This window comes from Aphelocoma coerulescens, chromosome 20 (genome assembly GCF_041296385.1).
Source record: "Aphelocoma coerulescens isolate FSJ_1873_10779 chromosome 20, UR_Acoe_1.0, whole genome shotgun sequence".
Taxonomy (NCBI): Eukaryota; Metazoa; Chordata; class Aves; order Passeriformes; family Corvidae; genus Aphelocoma; species Aphelocoma coerulescens.
The window spans coordinates 5,083,795-5,101,164 of NC_091033.1; the positions used below are offsets into that span (position 1 = coordinate 5,083,795).

The 17,370-nt window shown below is 49.2% G+C and overlaps 2 long non-coding RNA genes across 2 annotated transcripts; both read right to left on the reverse strand.

The window, feature by feature from the left end:
• Nucleotides 1–5,186: 5,186 nt before the first annotated feature.
• Nucleotides 5,187–7,136, reverse strand: LOC138121148 (uncharacterized). Its single transcript, XR_011156099.1, has 4 exons — nucleotides 6,934–7,136; nucleotides 6,606–6,729; nucleotides 5,936–6,060; nucleotides 5,187–5,818 (listed from the first exon to the last, which is right to left on the reverse strand). It is a non-coding gene; the product is annotated as an uncharacterized lncRNA (long non-coding RNA).
• A 2,010-nt stretch (nucleotides 7,137–9,146) lies between these two features.
• LOC138121149 (uncharacterized) lies at nucleotides 9,147–16,106 on the reverse strand. Its single transcript, XR_011156100.1, has 3 exons — nucleotides 15,985–16,106; nucleotides 13,165–13,259; nucleotides 9,147–9,520 (listed from the first exon to the last, which is right to left on the reverse strand). It is a non-coding gene; the product is annotated as an uncharacterized lncRNA (long non-coding RNA).
• Between the last annotated feature and the right edge of the window lie 1,264 nt (nucleotides 16,107–17,370).

Consider the following 17,370-nt stretch of genomic DNA (forward strand, 5'->3'; position numbering starts at 1 on the left):
CTGGGCAGCGGCCCCTGCCCAGGGGACTCAGCGGTGCGTGGCCACCCGCGCACAAGGAGCGAAGGCTCAGCTCTCTTTAACGATTCCTGCGATCAGGGAGCTCCAAAACCGGCGGGACAAGGGGCCCAGCTCCCGGTCGGGGCCCGCATTCGGGTGGCATCGCATCGGCACCGCGGCGGTACCGCCCGGCCGCGGGGGGCACCGGCACCAGGGAGATGCTCCGTGCAGAGCTCTCGGTCCCCACCAGCCAATTCTGAGGTTCTCCTTTCTTTAAACAAAATACCGATACTTTCCGTTTCCGTCCAAGCGCTTATGTTCGACTGTAAGTCAAAAGCTTTACGATTTTTAATTTATTTTAATTTTTTCCGAGGTGAGCGGCCAACACAGCCAACAACGGCAACGGGAAATCCCGGTCCTGTGCTGTGGCACAGACAAGTGGAGAGTGGCAGTGGGAGCGATGGCATTCGGGGGCGGTGTGTGGGAAAGCACGTCCCCTCTGCGGCGGGAGAGCCTTTGAATCGTTGTTAAAAAACAAAACAAAACAAAACAAATATATCTATATGTTCTTTAAAAGGCGTGTGGGGGAGGAATTTCTGTTTCCTTTGCTGTTTTGGAAGGCAAAAGAAGAATATTATTTTACTACAGATGGGAGGAAAAGCCACCACTAAATTATTTCCTAATATCGTTGTTGAGGAAGCAGGGAGAGAGCGCTCAGGCTGCGGTTGCAGGTGGGATCCGCTACCAAACAGAGATGGGGAAAAAACCCGATTCCTAGGAAAAAACCTTAAATAACCTCCTTAAATACCTTTTTAGGTTTTTTTCCCAGTCACAATCCCGAAGCAAATTGGGTGCAAAAAGGTTGAAGGGCGCAAAAAACCAGAAAAAAACTAAAATATCCCCGGTGAGAGCTGTACCCCTAAGGGGTCTCTCGGCCGCTGCTCCCGGCGGAGGGATGGGGAGCTGCTGCTACAGCCGGCCCCCCAAAAATGGGTTTTTTTGATGGAAGCAGAGGAGGAAGGTGACTGAGCGTGGCGCATCCTTGGCTTTGCGTGGGAATTATTACATGTCAGTGCACAAATAGGTCGAGAAAACCGAGCGGGGCACGGCTTCGCCTCGGGTTTAGCAGCGTCTAAGGGCTGGGATTTAACGGGCGAAAGTGAAAAAGCTCGGGCCGTCCCCGCTGCCCTGGGCTGCCGCAGCCGCCGTTTCGCCTCTTCACAGCCCGGGAAAACCACTGCTACGATGGACACCTTGAGGGACTCATCCAACGATTCCTTTTTCTTTTTATTAACATTAATTTTTATTCATCCTAAGACGAGTTCGTTATGAAGGCAGACGTGAAGGAGCTCTGTTTCTGGAGGCTGCAGGGGGCATCAGGGAAGAAGGAACGAAAATGCATCCAAACCTCTGTCTGGTGCGTGATTATTTCCTCAAATAGCCCTGACACATCCCCGCCCCTGCCCCGGCACCCCCGAACGTCGGCTGGGAGACCCAAAATGGTCCCACTGGGCATCGCGCCGCACCCCGGCCAGCAGCCCTCGATGCTGGGGGGTGGAGGGGGTTCCACTGGGAGCCACCCAGCTGACCTTTAAGGTCCCTTCCAACCCAAGCCTTTCTATGATCACGCCAAGGGTGGAGGAAGCGGGCTTTCGGCTCTTCGTTGAGCATCCACAATGTCACGGATGGGTCGGGCTCGGGAGATATTGCTTAGAGAAAAAAAAAAAATCCCTAACCAAAATAAAGAATAATATTAAAAAACCCAAACAAACAAACAAAACCGGAACAAAAAACCCAAACCGACAGAAAACCAACCAATAATAAAAAAAAACAACACTAACCAAGAAAAGAAAAAAAAAAAAAACAAAAAGTCACAGGGAGCTTGAAAATAAGCCCAGGATGGCGGGGCCGGTGCGCAGAGAATGCCCCGGGGCAGGGGCTGCCTTGCGAGAGCCGTGGGACCCTCCGTCCGCTCGGCGGGCTCGGGCCGTTCCTCCGGCCGGGGATGCCCTGGGGTCAGGGGTCGCTTTTCCCACTGCTGTACGGGGCCGTGCCCGTTTCTTGCCCGGGGGACCCCTCAAGCCGAGAGCCCACAGAGCGCCGGGGTGGGTGCCGAGCCTCGTGGGACCCCGAGGTGAGTGGGAAACTGTGAGGGGTGCGAGGATGCGCGGGGATGCAGAGGATGCCGAGGGGTCAGGGTCTGGGGGCTCCGAGGGATACAGGAGCTGGGGGTGCCGCTCTGCCCCCCCGGTTTTAACGCCGAGAGCTGAGGCCGCACCCGCCTCCCCTGTCCCCACTGGCGGGGCGCACCTCGGAACCTCCCCCGCCACCCCCTGGGAACACCCCCCACCCGGGTCCCTCTGCCTCCGGGACGCCGGCTCGCTCCTGCCCCGTTTCCAGGAGAGGGAGAAAAAGATTTTCCGCAGCAGCGGCTGGAATAAAAAGACTTTCCCCCCCCTTTCCCCTCCCCCCGAACTACTGCCAGCGGCTGAAATCGGGGAGAAAGCACAAAAATAGGAACGGGGGCGGGGGGAAGGGCTACGGGACACAGAAAGAGGGAGAGTAAGAGAAGAAAACCCGGAGAGACGGAGAGGAGGGTCGGGGCATTTACCTCTGCTTCTCTCCCCATCGCTGCCCGCAGCGCGCCGGGGAAGGCTGGAGGGGCGGCTAGATGGACGGACGGACGGACGGACGGACGGACGGACGGAAGGATGGAGGCAGCCGCGTCACTCCTGGGCTCTCCCTAACTCCCAATTAACCCAAGCAGGATAACGGTGCCAGACCTTATCCAAAGGTTAGCGGCTCTCAGGGGGGCGTTTGAGCTGCGAATCGTTTCAGCCGAAGCTAAAAGGCGAGAGCGAGCCCGCGAACGAGCGGCAGCCTCCCCTCTGCCAGCGCTGACGCCGGGGGGCTCTGGCACTCTCTTCTTTCTCTGCAGCCGCTCCCCGGGGCGGGCTGAGGGTCTCCTGTACCCCCCCGAGCAGCCCTAGGGGTGTGCAGCTCTGCTCCTGCGGGGAGCAGCTCGTCCAGACCCCACCATCCTCCCCTGGCACGTCCAAGCTGGAGGAGCGACTCTGCCTTATCTCTGCAGAGCAGGCTCGTGAGGGTTGTGGCTGGGTCTTCTGATTAATAAACGGAAGGAAAAGAGCTATTTGTGCTCAAAAATCACTTAAAGCAAACCAGGAAGGCCAATCCTGGATGTGCTGTCTCTCTAAATCCCTCACCACCAGCCCCTCTGCAGGTTGCTGGGCGGCATAGAAGGTGCTGCTTGCACGAAGGTGCAGTTATTTGGGAGCAGGATGGGCATCACTCCTAGTTCACTGCTCAGTCAGGCTCCAAGCCCCCAAAGGATTTGATTCTCAAGGGCCTTGGGGGACTGTGAACTGCTACAAACACACCAGACTGCAAATTGTGACCATATGAAAAAAGGAGATGTGCAAATCCTGAATGCTCGCCCTCATCCTCCCCTGTAACACTCAGGGAAAGCGTGGGTGTCCAAATGCAGGTGTGCAACCCCCTGATTCCTGCTCAGCGTCCTGGCCAATGCCACAGTATTTCCCCACACCCTTCTAACCTGCTGCAGGGCACCTCCAGCACACATGCCAGGCTGCAGAGACAGAAAGGCTGAGGGGCACCTTCTGCCCAACCAGCCAAGAAAATTCCATGGTCACATCTGCCTGAGGAGCAAACTTCACGCAGGTCAGCAGGCACTCTTGGAGCAGCAGCCACCCCTCTGGACACGTACATGTCCACCCAGGGAGGTGATCCCAGGAGTTGGGAGCTATTCCACCTCCCTCCAGCCGTTGCCAAAAGCAGCTCCAGTGTTTATGGCCAGGGTGATGCCACCCCAGCAGCACCAGCAATGCACAAGCACGAGAGGCTGCACAGCACTGCCCTTCATCCCAGCTCGGCCTCCTCATCCCCGCTCCAGCATCGTGCTGGGAAACTCTGACAGGATAATGAAGAGTTGCACAATACACTATGAAAAGGCAATTAGATAAACTGCTGGATTGGGACCAGCTCCCGTGACCTAGTTAATAGCCCTGGGAATTTTGGGCTGGTAGGGAAGGAAAAGGCATCAGTGTCAGGATGTGGTGCAGAGTGAGTGGGTTTTGGAGGGGAGGGGGGGGCTGTGGGCTGCAGCACAGGGTGCTGGAATGCCCTAAGCTTTGGGTTCTCCCTCCTGGTCGTGTTTAGAGCTCGTCAGCAGCTGTGAGTGAAAGTACAAAGTGAAAACTCTGGATGTAGAATCAAAGAAGCTGCTGCTGGGTTTGTGCTCTGGCTGTTGGAGCTGTGATCCACAGGACAGTGTTCAAGACAAAGACAGCTGCAGCCACACTGACAGATACTCTGCAGTAAAATAACCATAACAGAGTGAAATCCAAAGGCAAAGTCTCCAGGAGAAAGCCCGCAGTGGATGTCCCCTCTTTATTTCATTTTTTTTACTGAACAGAAAATGGCTGCCTAAATTAAAGACTCATAAAAAAAAGACCATGCATATAAAGGTCTGGGAATATCATAATTTTAGATTAATGTGTATTATGATAAGAAAATTTTACTGTATGTATATAAAAAAAAAGGTTTCTTGATTTAACCTCAGTATTTGCAAAATAAATAACTTCTGATCTGTAATTTGGGATACAATTTGTACAAGAATTGCTGTGATTTCTGCTTCCCCTGGGGAAAAGCCTTGATAAACCATTATCACCTATAAACTTAAAATTAATTTGCAATTTGAGCACAACACATTCCCAAAAACACTTTCAATAGGTTGGAATAATGTTTGTCTTCATGCTTCATGTCAAAATTAAGTGGTAGCCACTGGGTACCAAATTCCCAACTCACTACACAAGTAGTATTGTTCCCATGAGCTTTAACAGCATTTTCACTGACTTTATATATAAAGCTTCATCACTGTCAAATTAAATATTCATATATGTACTTGCCCTTGTATTTCACAGGAAATGACTGTGGACTAGGAAAGGAAGATGCACACTACATTGTTGCCAAGCTTTTTAATATCAACTTTCAAATAAAAAGCTCTTCTGCTGCAGTTGTAGAGGCTGTAACAAACAGTGACTGGTCTGTACAGGAAATTTCTCCCTGTGGCCAGATGATGCCCCAGTACTGGAGAGTTTTTATATAATCTATTTTTTTTTCTTATTCTTTTAATATTGTTTTTTCTTAATTGTATTTAATCTGTACGTGCTGTGGGAAGGGCCTCTCAGAGCAGAGGGCCGGCCAGCAGCCAGCCTGCCTTTGGGGTGTTTCTTGTCAGGAGGGCTCAATCTCAGCTCGTTCCATCCCCCATCTGTCCATTTTCCTTCTCCTTTTTGTGTTCATTTCTGATAAAAGCAGGTCAGCAACACACAGTTACTCACATCTCCTGCAAACTTCTTCCAGCTCTACCCAAAAGCCAAGAGGAGCTCTTTGGGAAACCCCAGCCCCTGCTTTGTGATATTCCTGACAGCTCAGGCAAGGCTAACAAGGGAACGCAGTAGGCACAGGTTTGTTTATCTTCCTTTAACAGGACCTCTCTCAGTGTTTTGGAGTGACAGAAACCAGGTTCACCTAAGCCAGGGGCTGGAGCTACTGGCAAAATTCCAGTTGGGTCTCTGGACCTGACTCCCACACCAATTTGTGGAGCCTCACATGTGGAGGGTGCTGTTTCCCACAGCAGGATTTGGATGTGCAGTCTCTGAGTGCAGGTATCATCAATTTGTCTGGGGTCTTTTTTCTAGAGAGCAAAAATAAACTCCAGGTAAAGGATACAGTCAAAACCTGAGCCCAGAAAAACACCATGTGAAGCTGCTGCTGTGACCTAAGGAAAGCCAAAGGGCAAAGCGAGGTACATCACAACTTGATCCAGAGGGAAGGAGAGCTCAGCCCACAGCAACACTTCCCGTGCTGCTGGAGAGGATGAGACAGAAAACCTCACCTCGTGCTGCTGCCACCGAGTCCCCTGAATGCCCACTGCCAGCTGAGGGGATGCTGGTTCTTGTGGATGAGGACTGGATTCTGCACTCGCCTTGGCTGCCCCTGCTCTGCAGTGCGGGCAGAGTCCTGCTTTTAGCAAAGAAAGCCAAAAAAAAAAAAAAAAGAGAAAAAACCTCTTTTTGCAGGGAGGCTGTACACACATCATTCCCTTTTATCCCACAATGCCAGTATGGGCAGTGCAATGCACAGTGCTGGGAAAACTCACTGTAGCACAGGGAGGGTGTGAGTGCCCGGCTCTCTGCAGCCAGAGGGGGACTTGGCACGGGGCAGACCCAGCCCTCCTGGTCCTGCACTGAGAGGGTGCAAGGAGCTCCAGTCACCTGTGTCCAACACAAGCAATACCTGCTTGTTTTTTACATGTCTCAGAGAGACCAGCTCATCACATTTTCTTAGTCTGCTGTTGCAGGGGTGCCCATAATAACCCTCGATACCTGACACTGCTGGCAGCTCCTCCATGCTGACTCCAGAGCCAGTCACGGGGACGGCACTCAGTAATTACAGCCTAAATGTAGCATTTCTATAGAGTTTCTCAAATACTCTGACCTGAAAAGCTTTCCTGTCAGCACTTCAGACTAGCAAAGCTGGGACAGGATAATATTTATTGTCCTCACAAGCAGGCAAGCAGCCAGTTCCTTGTCCAGAGGCACCAGAAGAGTCCAGCCAGCCCCGGGGGCCTCAGCATCAACCCCACAGGCAGAACACCAGATCTTCGCAGAGGGGTCTTCCTTCTTTCATCTAGGATAATGTACAGAAAGAGAACAGGTACTAGGGCAGGACTGAAATTATCCCTTGCCAGGAGACAATAAGGAGGCAACAGACCATGAGCTGGAAATCGCAGCTGCAGCAGAGGATGTATTTTTGGTGCCTCAGCAGCACGGTGCACAGCTGTGCAGCTCACACTGACACACAGCAAATCTCTCAGCAAAATAGAAATTTCACCTGTTGCCACTGCAGCAAACCTCCCGTGGGGATTTTGGTCACTTCCTGGTGGGATGCTCTGCTCCATAACAGGCAGAATTGGGCCCAGGACTGGGCAAGGTGCAGGCAGGGTGGTTCTCACCCAGGGTCTGCTCTGTGGCTGCCAGGAACCCGAGGGTCTCTGCTTCACGGGTATTACAGGGACAGATTCTGTGCCTTTCCATGAATTTAGCTTAAGCCTTCAAATTAAGAGAGGAGGGCAAATGAGATTTAAAAATATTTGCAAATAAGTACCTTCTGGGCACTCAAGCAGCATTCCTGCCCACTGCCTCCGTCCTTGCAGTGAGCAGAGAGCAGCAGCACAGGGTGGCTGCCCGAGGCTCAGAGGTGCTCGTGGTACCAGCACCACCCTGCCCCTGAGCACTCCAGGAGCCCAGCCCAGCGTGGTGCATTCTTCTGGGACACACAGCAGGATATGGAGGGGGCTTTACCCTCCCCTGCTGCTGCTTTTCCAGCAGGAAGGAAACTCAAACACTGGGGAGCCTTGCTTTTTTTTTTGCTGTTCTCCCACACCACTTTCCTCCTGGGACAGCTCCTAATAAAGGGGACAAGCTGGTTCATGAAGTGCATCACTGCATCCCGTGAAGGAGTCCATGGATGCACCAGCTGGGCTCGCTCTTTGTGCCTCAGGAGCTTCCCAAACCCATTCAGGACTACCAAGACTTCAGGTGCCTCTACAGCTTTGTGTGGGGATCCAAGGATCTTCAGCAAATAAAATAACCAATATTTTAGCCACATTTATATGTTTTCATGCATTTGTACCTTGCTGTAGGCCTCTGTAAATGCCTACCAAAATATTTATTTCACAGGAGAGTTTTAAGCAGTCTTTAAACTTTGAAACTCTGACTTTGCAGCCAGTAATCTCAAAGTATTACTATTAAAAATACAGTTCTCCTAATAAACCTTTTGGCATCACAACACTATCTGCTTTTAATAGAACAGTACTTCTTAAGCAATTTAGTTAATTTGATTTATGACAAAAAGAAATTTGGAGAGTGTGAAACCTCAGGAAGAGAACAGCAGGGAAGGCAGCTCTGTGATTACCTCCCCCTGCACACATGTAAACTGCAGATGAGGTAAATTAATAATGAGACTTAAAGTTACTACTTCTCCACGTTAGAAAGCTGAGTGAGAGGAGACTGCAAGGCTGGGAAAGGAGAGGGCTGTGCTGTCCCACAGCAGGACTGTGATTCAGGATAGACCTTCCAGTACTAAAACACCTCATCCTAGCTATTAAATAGACATGTGGTGGTTGCACTGGGTAGAAGATCCTCAACACTTGTTTCCTAAGGCTTGAAAATGTCATTGAACTCACCAAACTGGGCACAGCACTCTCCATTTTTCCCTGAGGAGCTGACATCCTCCCTGTCACATCAAAGGTCTTCTGCTGTTAAAGCTGGACACTTGGTTTTGCCAAAAACTTCTCTATGTGGTGCAAACCCCTGATGGGGAAAGGGAAACCTGGGATTCCAAATTTCCAACTTGTGCAGGAAAGCAGAGATTAAGCTTCCTGCTTCCATTTCAGTCACAGTAGCTCTGTCACTGTAGATAAATCACTGGAGCCCGATTCAGCTCACATCCCAACTGATAATAGGACAGAAGTGCCCAGAGCGAAAGTTAAAGTAGAGGGTCTCACATTCCTTGGTCTCTCTAGGTTCGATTCTTTCTACAGAGCAGGATTCCTTTCTGGGCACCTGACGTTCCCTCTGTTACCTTGCTGGCTGTCGCTGCCACAGAGCCCTGCACAGGGAGCCCCTCCTCACCCCATGGATCCACCACTGGCCATGCTGGAGGCTCTTGCACTTCCCAATCCATGCTCCTCCCTTCTACTGTCCCTTCTTTCCTGTCCCAGGGAGTGTCAATCCTGATGTCCCCCCTCCCAGCCCCTGCGAGGTGACCTGAGTGACACTGCTGAACTAGAGGGGCCAGAGGTAACATTTATTTGCTCTCATTAACAGATAATTACTGAGGGCTCTGAAGCTGTCAAATCTGATAAATGGACATTAAAATAGTCCTTATCTTCCTTCACTTTTGCAGTTTCCCTCAGAACAGGGCACTGAGCTCTGTCTGGGAAGGTTGAGGGTGACCTCACAAGCCCCTGTCTCCACAGAGGCTGCTAAAAGCAGCATGTCCTCCTGCTGAGTCAAACCCCATATCTGTTCACATCACCACCCATGGCTTCTCAGTTTGTTTGTACCCATCCGTCAAATCTTTCCAAGGAAATTCAATCTTTAGAATGATTTTCCCATTAACCTTCACCACAGAAAGCCACCAGAAAGAGCAGTGAAACAGTCACAGTCAAAACCAGCTCTCAGAGCAACCAAACAGCTGCTGGGTGGAAACTCTGGGGCAATGTGAGAGGCTGCAACAACCCAAAAGGGACCATTACCCAAGGAACCAGCAGCTGAAAAGAGAACATTACCCAAAGAAACTTCTTGAAAGGCCAGTTTTGAAGCAGGGAGGAGGTCAGAGCAGACAATCCCATGTCTCCGGGAGCTCAGGTGGTGCCCTGCAACAAGACGGGGTGTCTGCAGAACCATCAGCAGGGCTGAAAGCAGGGAAATAAGTCAATAATTGTGTAATCAGTAGCATCTTACTTTTTTAAATGAACCTGTAGGATGAGGGTTTCCCCCCAGCACCCTCCCTCTCCTCTTTTTCCCAGAGCTCATCTTTCACTTTGTCATGCAATTCCCAGCTGGCCAGCTGCAGCCTGCCTCGATCCCTTTTCCATTACACACTCGGCTGAGCCGAGGACGAAAGGGCCCCCGGATTCCAGCGAGAAGGTAATTAATTGACTTTCTGCTCTCGTTGCTATGCGGCAAAGGTGGAAGCCGCAGCAGCTACAGTTCATTTTTAATCCTGGAAGATTAGTCACAAATGGCATCATTACCGGGGTGATCAGCTGCCCCAATAAAGACACTGGCTCAGGGAAAGGGTGTTCTCGGGAAGAGGAGGGCTGTGAGGAAGAGACCTGGAGCTATGAGTAACATGCCCACCCCCTGTTAACCCGTCAGCCAGGTGTCAATTCTGTAGCTCATCTCCTGGGTAGTCTTTTCCTCTGTATCTTAAACCTGTCCTAACCTCCAGGCTGGGCAGAGAGCAGAGCCACCACTGCTTTGCTGGCTGGTGTCAGCCGCCAAGCCACGCATTCCAGGTAGGAGCAAAAAAATCACTTCTTGGAGCTGAAAATAAGTGGCTGATTGGATATCCTGCCCCTGGCAGTGTCCAAGGCCAGGTTGGACGGGGCTTGGAGTCACCTGGTCCAGTGGAAGGTGTCCCTGCCCATGGCAGGGGGGTGGAATGAGATGGTCTCCGAGGTCCTTCCCAACCCAAACCATCCTGTGATTCTGTTCCTGGGCCAGGTGCCCAGCTCAGGTGAGCACCTTTTCCTGTTGTGGCAGCAGTGCTGTGCCCTTGGAGACACAGACATCACCAAAATCAGCTTCTTAGTGTGATAGAATGGCAAATTCTACCAAAAATTTTTAGAAGATCATTTTTCAGATCAAAATACTAAAAACTATTCTCTAGCTGAGACGGCAGGACCAATTACGTGCAGAAAATTATAGATATGCTGAAAATGTGTTTGAATCTCGACTCTAGACATACACTGGAAATTAATTCCTTTCTCTTCAGCAGCAAAGAAGTAATGGCAAAAATATATCTGTTATTTGGGCACATTCATCCAGGTAAGGGCTTCTCACTGCGCTGGAATTTGACTCCCCTGAGTAATCAGCTGGTTCTCGACAGCCCCCTCTGACTTTTGGTGATTTCTCACTTCCCAGCAGCACGATGCCTCCAGCCCCACAGGGCCTCCCGTGCTATTTGCCTGAGAAGGTCAGCAGCAGAACAAATATTTGCTCTTCCTGTGTCTCATTTAGGGCTTTATAAGAATTAAAGTTTTACTTTATGGTCAAATTGTGTATCTCTCTCTCTGTTTTTTTTACAGGTTCCTTGTCACTCTGGGATTGTTTCCTTTGATTTTCAGGTAGTACCAATGCCATTTTGTCAGCACACAGGACCTTGCTGGGATCCAAGTCTTGGTGATAGCATAGAAAATACTGTTTTAATAGAATCACAGAATGGTTTGGGTGGGAAGGAACTTTAAAATCTCATTCCAACCCTCTGCCACAGGCAGGGACACCTTCCACTATCCCAGGTTGCTCCAAGCCCCATCCAACCTGGCCTTGGACACTTCCAGGGATGGGGGTCTCTGCAGGAATGCCCTGATGTGGGGCCAGACTAAACACATCTATAACAACAGAAGGGATTTTTCTGCCTGGGTGCCTTGTCCTCCACTCAGCAGGGGAAGTTCAGCATTTCCCACTCACTCGTGTCCCAGGACAGACTCACCTGTGCATTGAGGGCTCGGTTTTTGTCAGCCTCCAAGCACTGCATGAGGAGCACGCAGGGGCTCCTGTGCTGAGGATGGAAGGAGGGTTAATGGCCGTGAGGTGAAAGCTGCCATTGGAAACAAGGCAGGGATCCTCTTCTCGCTTCTGCCCAGGGCCATCATCAAATTTACAACGCCTGTAAAAGCACAAGGCTCCCTCCCCTGCCAGCAATCCCAGCAGAGCTGTTTTATTCCTCTAAGGTGTCAACTGCTCTCCCACACGGACCTGAGCGCAGGACTCACGCACAGGGGGCTCTGGAGGGGCCTCAGCTGCAACAGGAGCAGGAGTAAAAGCACATTGTTAGAGGTGTCGGCTCACAACACACGGCTGGGGCGAGGCACAGATTCATTTTCACCTTTCTGAAACTGTTGCAAAGCCTGAAAGTAATTTCTTTCACCATTCTTTGAGCCGCGTGAACTGCCTCCTCCATCCCTGCGTGGTGTTTGCTCGGAACCTCGATGACGGTGACCCGTGTTTCTGCGTTGCTTGCAAACAGCTGTTTTTATGTGATCCTCGCAACCCATGTGGCTCTACAGCAGCGTCAATGTGCGCAGGCAGCAGCAGCATCCCAAGAAGCTAATTCCAGAGGTTCCCACCCCCCTCTCCATCGCTGCATCCCAGGGATTTCTGCTGGCGTCACCGATGGCATTCAAGCCCTTACCTGCATAAGAGCCGTGCTTCCCCCTCCTCCTCCCCCCCAGCCGCCTGCTCTCAGGAGCTGGGACACACCTCGGAGGTGCTCTCCAGAGCCATTCTGAAGAAACTAAAAAGCTAAAATGGGTTTTGCTGTTTGAACATTTAACAGCTCACGCAGATTTCATCAGCTTGGCGTTCCCCTGTACTTTTCCCGTGCCTGGCCAGGCATGCTGTGAGCTGTGGTTTGTACAACTGGAGCACTTCCCTGTGCCCACAGCGGAGCTGCTGCACGATGCCTCTGACGTGGGATCTGCATCAACAAAAAAAGCGGTGCCTGAGGTTGTAAAGAGGAATTTCTGAATGGGCACAGCCCCCTCAGCAGAGTACTGCCTTATGAAAGAAGCAAGTTTATTTCCTGAGACGCAATAAAATGAATTGTCTTCAAATGTGGAGGTGGAGAAACGTACACATATGCCTTGTACATAGAGTGAAGAATCTCCTGAGATGGAAGGGTCCCACAAGGATCGAGTCCAAGTCCAAGTCCTGTCCCTGCACAGGACATCCTGAAGAATCCCACCCTGTGCCTGAGAGCAGTGTCCAAGCACTCCTTGAGCCCTGGCAGCCTTGAATAGATTCATCTATTATATACAGAATACAGTGGCTGCAGTAGATTATTATTTTTTTTCCCTGTAGAGTTACAGCAGGGTGTGATTTGGTTCAGGTTTTGTGCCCTCAGATTCTCTCTGGGGCAATTTCTGTAGGTTCCTGGGCAGATGCTGGAGGCACAGCCACTCCCCAACATCCATCCTTATTCCAGTTGCCCCTTTGCTCAGGAAATCACTTTGCTCCTTGGGGGCCAATCGCAGAGGAGCAGCCAGCGCTGACTTACACCCTTCAGAAGGGTCGAGCTGGGCAGATTCAGAGCTCTGAATTTTGAACACTTTGTTGTGCTGCTGATATGCTGGGTGGGTATTGTTGGACCGAGTGCCAAACGCTCGGCCTACACAGAGTGAGGGGCTGTGATTGTGTAGATAGGAGGCCTGAAACAGTGTGAGGCAACCGGGAATTATTCCTTGCCTTATCTCCTCTGCTCAGTGCACGTCATCATCCCTGCCTTTCCCCGATCTCACAGGTCCCAGAGGATGTGGCTGCCAGTGCTGCTCACCTGATAAGGGAAGCTCCATCGTGTGTGTTTGTACTTTCCTTATGTATGTTGCATAGCCACGACTGTTACTTCACATTTCTTATACAAAAAGACACCTGGAAGACAGCACATGCAATGAACTCTGATTAAAATGCACGTCACAGCATCCACGGTGGGGACCAGGCCTGGAGGCCTCGTATTACAGCATCACATGCAAATTGCTATTTGATGGGAAGCAATATGATAATTGAATATGAAACTGCCTGCCCAAGAAGATGTGGTGAACACCCGTCTCTGTCTCTCCCTTCCCCATATTTTAGCAGCAGAGGTGAGACTTACTGGGCATTTGAAATGGGGGACACTCAGCTACTGCAAATTGTGCCTGTACCCATCAGAGACATCAGCTGGGATCTCCAATTCCCTGTTGCAGAGTCCCTCTTTAGCATTTAGCTATGGACTGTCCAGGGGAAAAAGGGTCAGCCTGTGATATCTCCTCAGCTGGAAAAGAGGGAGGCTGGCTAAGAAGTGTCCATCACTCATTTAGTGGCCAATGTCTGATTCTCAAGTGTGGCTCTTTTTGGGCTGAAGCCCCAGTCAGCAAACATTGTGAGTATTATGTCTGCAGTGCCAGGTGATATCCCTCAGATTTTGTGCTTTTAGTCAAGGTGAAAACACCACAATGTCCAGGAAAGCTGGAGGCCCAGGTTTCATTTAAACAAGAGCAGGTGTCTGGGAAAATGCACACCATGGAACAGAAGGGTATTTTCTGCCTTTCAGAACTCTCCTCTCTGTTGGAAAGAGGTTAAAGGCAACTTCTAGACAAGAAATTAGGGAAGGAGATGCTCTGCACAAGTAAGATGTGCCTATATATTCATAGAAAAAGGTTTTATTCATCCACTTTTAAAACATGGCAGAACACCCCATATCTATGTCTCAGCATGCCTGTTCAAAAACTGGTTAAGCCTACTTTTGTTCACAGCTTTTGGGGAAGTTAGATATTTTGGTCTCTACCTTTAGATCACTGGGCCCTTGGTATTTCTTTCCAGACACCCTACTCTGATCCCATTGCAAGGGGTGGAGGAAGTTCTTTTGCTTTCATGGGCAGATGGATCAGGCTCATTGGGAATTTCAGACCTTGTCTCTTTGTTGTGTTTCAGGCTTGTGTGCTTAAGAATTGGCTTATTGTCCAGCCTGCTAATGTTTTCAATTATGTGGAGCCCAATTCAATATTCCTACCTGATGGGGAGGCAGCAGGAGTTGGCTTTTTGTGTTCTCTGACCTAGAGCTGACTCCATTTGCTGCCTATCTGACTAACCAGTGAAGCAGAAAATGCTCACAATACAGCACAATTAATGACAGACTCTGAAAAACACACCAGATCCCAGTGGAGAGGAAGAAATTAGGCTCTTGCACAGTGAAGGAGTTTGTTGATGATGTTTTTCTATTTATAACATTTTAAAGGGCAGGCGTGAGCTAGGCTTAGTGGAAAATCCTGACTGCTTAATTTTTTTTCCTAAAATTGGCTTATTTTTTTTTTAATTGGAGACAATAATATTAAAACTCACTCCAGCTGTGTGGCCCTGTGGAGTGCCAAGAAAGAGAGAGGGTTTCTCTGGCCTTTAACAATCTGTCTCTCTAGGCAAACGTGGCAAAGTGTTTAAACCTACATAAAATGAGAAATACCCTTTAAAAGTAATTGTCAGTGCTGATATACTACCATTAAACAGGATTTTATGGCAAAGGGGCGTATGAAAAGATACATCTGGAGTACTGTGTCCAGTTCTGGGCTCCTCAGAACAAGAAAGAGCTACTAGAGAGGTCCACTGGAAGTCACAAAGTTCATTTGGAGTTTGGAGCATCTCCCTTCCGAGGGCAGACTGCAGGAGTGGGACCTGTTCAGTCTGGAGAAAAGCAGACTGAGAGGGGATCTCATCAATCCATACAAACCTCTCCAAGGGATGTCTGAGGATGGTGCCAGACTTTCTGGTGGTACCCATTGACCAGATGAGGAGTAATGGCCATAAACCTAAGTACAAGGAGTTTCACCTCAACACTAGGAGGAATTTCTTTACATTGAGGGGGGCAGAACTCTGGAACAGGCTACAGCTCGGGTTCTGAAGCCCTCAGCATGCAGGAAAACACCAACACCGTGTTAGCAATCACTAATTTCATTAAGCTCACAAAGAGGATGGGTTGTTGTAACCTCCTGGTCTTTGGGTCTGGTGCATTGAGGTGCCTTTGGACACAGAAAAAAAACCTTCAGGAGCAGCATAAGCTCATTAATGTGATGATAGTAGAGGGAACAGGACCCAAGGCATCACAGTCAGGTGTAACAAGGCCAAAGAACGGAGCTATCTCAAGGCACGACCTCTGTAAACCAGGAATACATTGACTGCCCCTCTCTCCAGGTTACCTTAGGAGGAGCAAATGCTACTTTGGCAAATGTATACTAATACTTCTTAAACCCTTCCTGCCACATTTACATATCCAATGGAGATTTTTACCTCATTTTATCTCTCTGCCCTGGAAAGTTTCCCCATGCCCTGTATCCCCCTCATGGCGAGGTTTCCAGCCAACACATGGGTCCTGCTTCACGTCACACACAGAAAGGACACTGCTCCAGGAGGCAATAAAGAGCAGCAGCATCATCTATTTCTGCTGTTCACTCCGTGGCCACGAGCTTCATTCATTGCACAGGGGTAGAGGCTGTTCTCAATGATGAGTTCGTGTTTCCCCACAGGCCATTTTTCATGGCCAATAGAGCAACCAGATTTTTCAAGCACTAATAAATACATCTGCCCAACGACTCAGCAGGACCCAGCAGCATCAGTCCCATCTTACCTTTGAAGCAGAGTGCCTGGCCGTGTAGTCAGCTTGAAACACACAGAATTTCCTGGTTTTCCAAAGGACTTTAATATTCTTCACCCTCTGCTATCTTCAAAATCCAAATCTCTTGGCTTTAATTGCAGACTGGAGGAGTTGGACTAGTGAAAAATCAGATCTCAGAGTGTCAAGTTGCAAAATGCTAACATAGCTCTACATTTATCCCTTAGTGAGCAGGTTTTTGAAAGCAAATATTCTTTAGCTTGATAACATCAGTTTTAATGCCAATATCTGTCATTAATCCTCTCTGCAAGCACTGAGCACTGTGCCAGGCCAGGGCTGTGATAAACAGGAATGTGCCATTTGCCCTCTTTGAACTTCACAGCATTTGCATATTTTGGCAGTGAATTTCTAATTCTCTCCTGTTTACAAGAGTTTGTGGGGATGGTTTTTTGTTTGGTTTTGGGAATTTTTTTTGCTTTCTTGTTTGTTTTTTTTTTTTTTTTTAACAGTAATTTAGTATCTGAACATATATTTTAGTAAATAAAAAGAAAATATTTTGAAATTCCAGTTCCCCTACTGCTTTTCCACACTTCCTGACATTTTGTTAGGGAGACATAACCTTGGATCCAAGTGGTAATACAGGGCCTTGAGAGAGCCTGTAAATGGATTCTAAATTGATGTTTAAAAGCCTTTTTTTTTTCCTAAATGGGAGAGGCTAATGAGTTTTAATTCCTTGAAAAGCCAGCTACTGCAATAAAAGGAGATTTTTCTACTACCAGCAAATCATCTGGTTTGGAGATAGGTTTACTTATTTATGTAACTCCTGACTGAAAAAGTGTTTGATTAAGGCTGTGTTTTGTCTTTCAATAAATTCTAAGGAGTGCTGCTGAAGCAGGTTGTACTTTGTAAACATTTATGTGGAAGGAGAGGTAGAATGGAATAGACATTTTAGCCAAAGGGAAAAATCTGAGCATTCCTTACCAGCACCCTGGTATATACATAATTTTCATGTGCTGAGAGCACTAAAACACCCACAGAGTGGTTTAGGCCCTACAAGGAGAACAGCAGCAGCTGGATCTTACTCCCACTCTCAAGCCAAGGATAATATGTCAGATTTTAATTCACAATTTGGGCTCTCCACCTGAGGGTTTCCATGTCTGCCCATGGCAGGAGAAATCCTTCCAGTTCCAAGAACAGGAAAGAAAACACTTCTGCCTCTTGCCATCTTCCTTGGGCAAGAGCCTGGAACACCAAACAAATGGGGAGGAGATGAAAAACCTGCTGTCTCTTAAAAAAAACAAGTGTTCAGGGACACTGGGATACAATTTGGAGGTCTGGACAGCTCCCAGCTACTGCTGCTGGGGCAGAGGAGAGCCACGAAAAGCATGGTGAGCGAGGCCC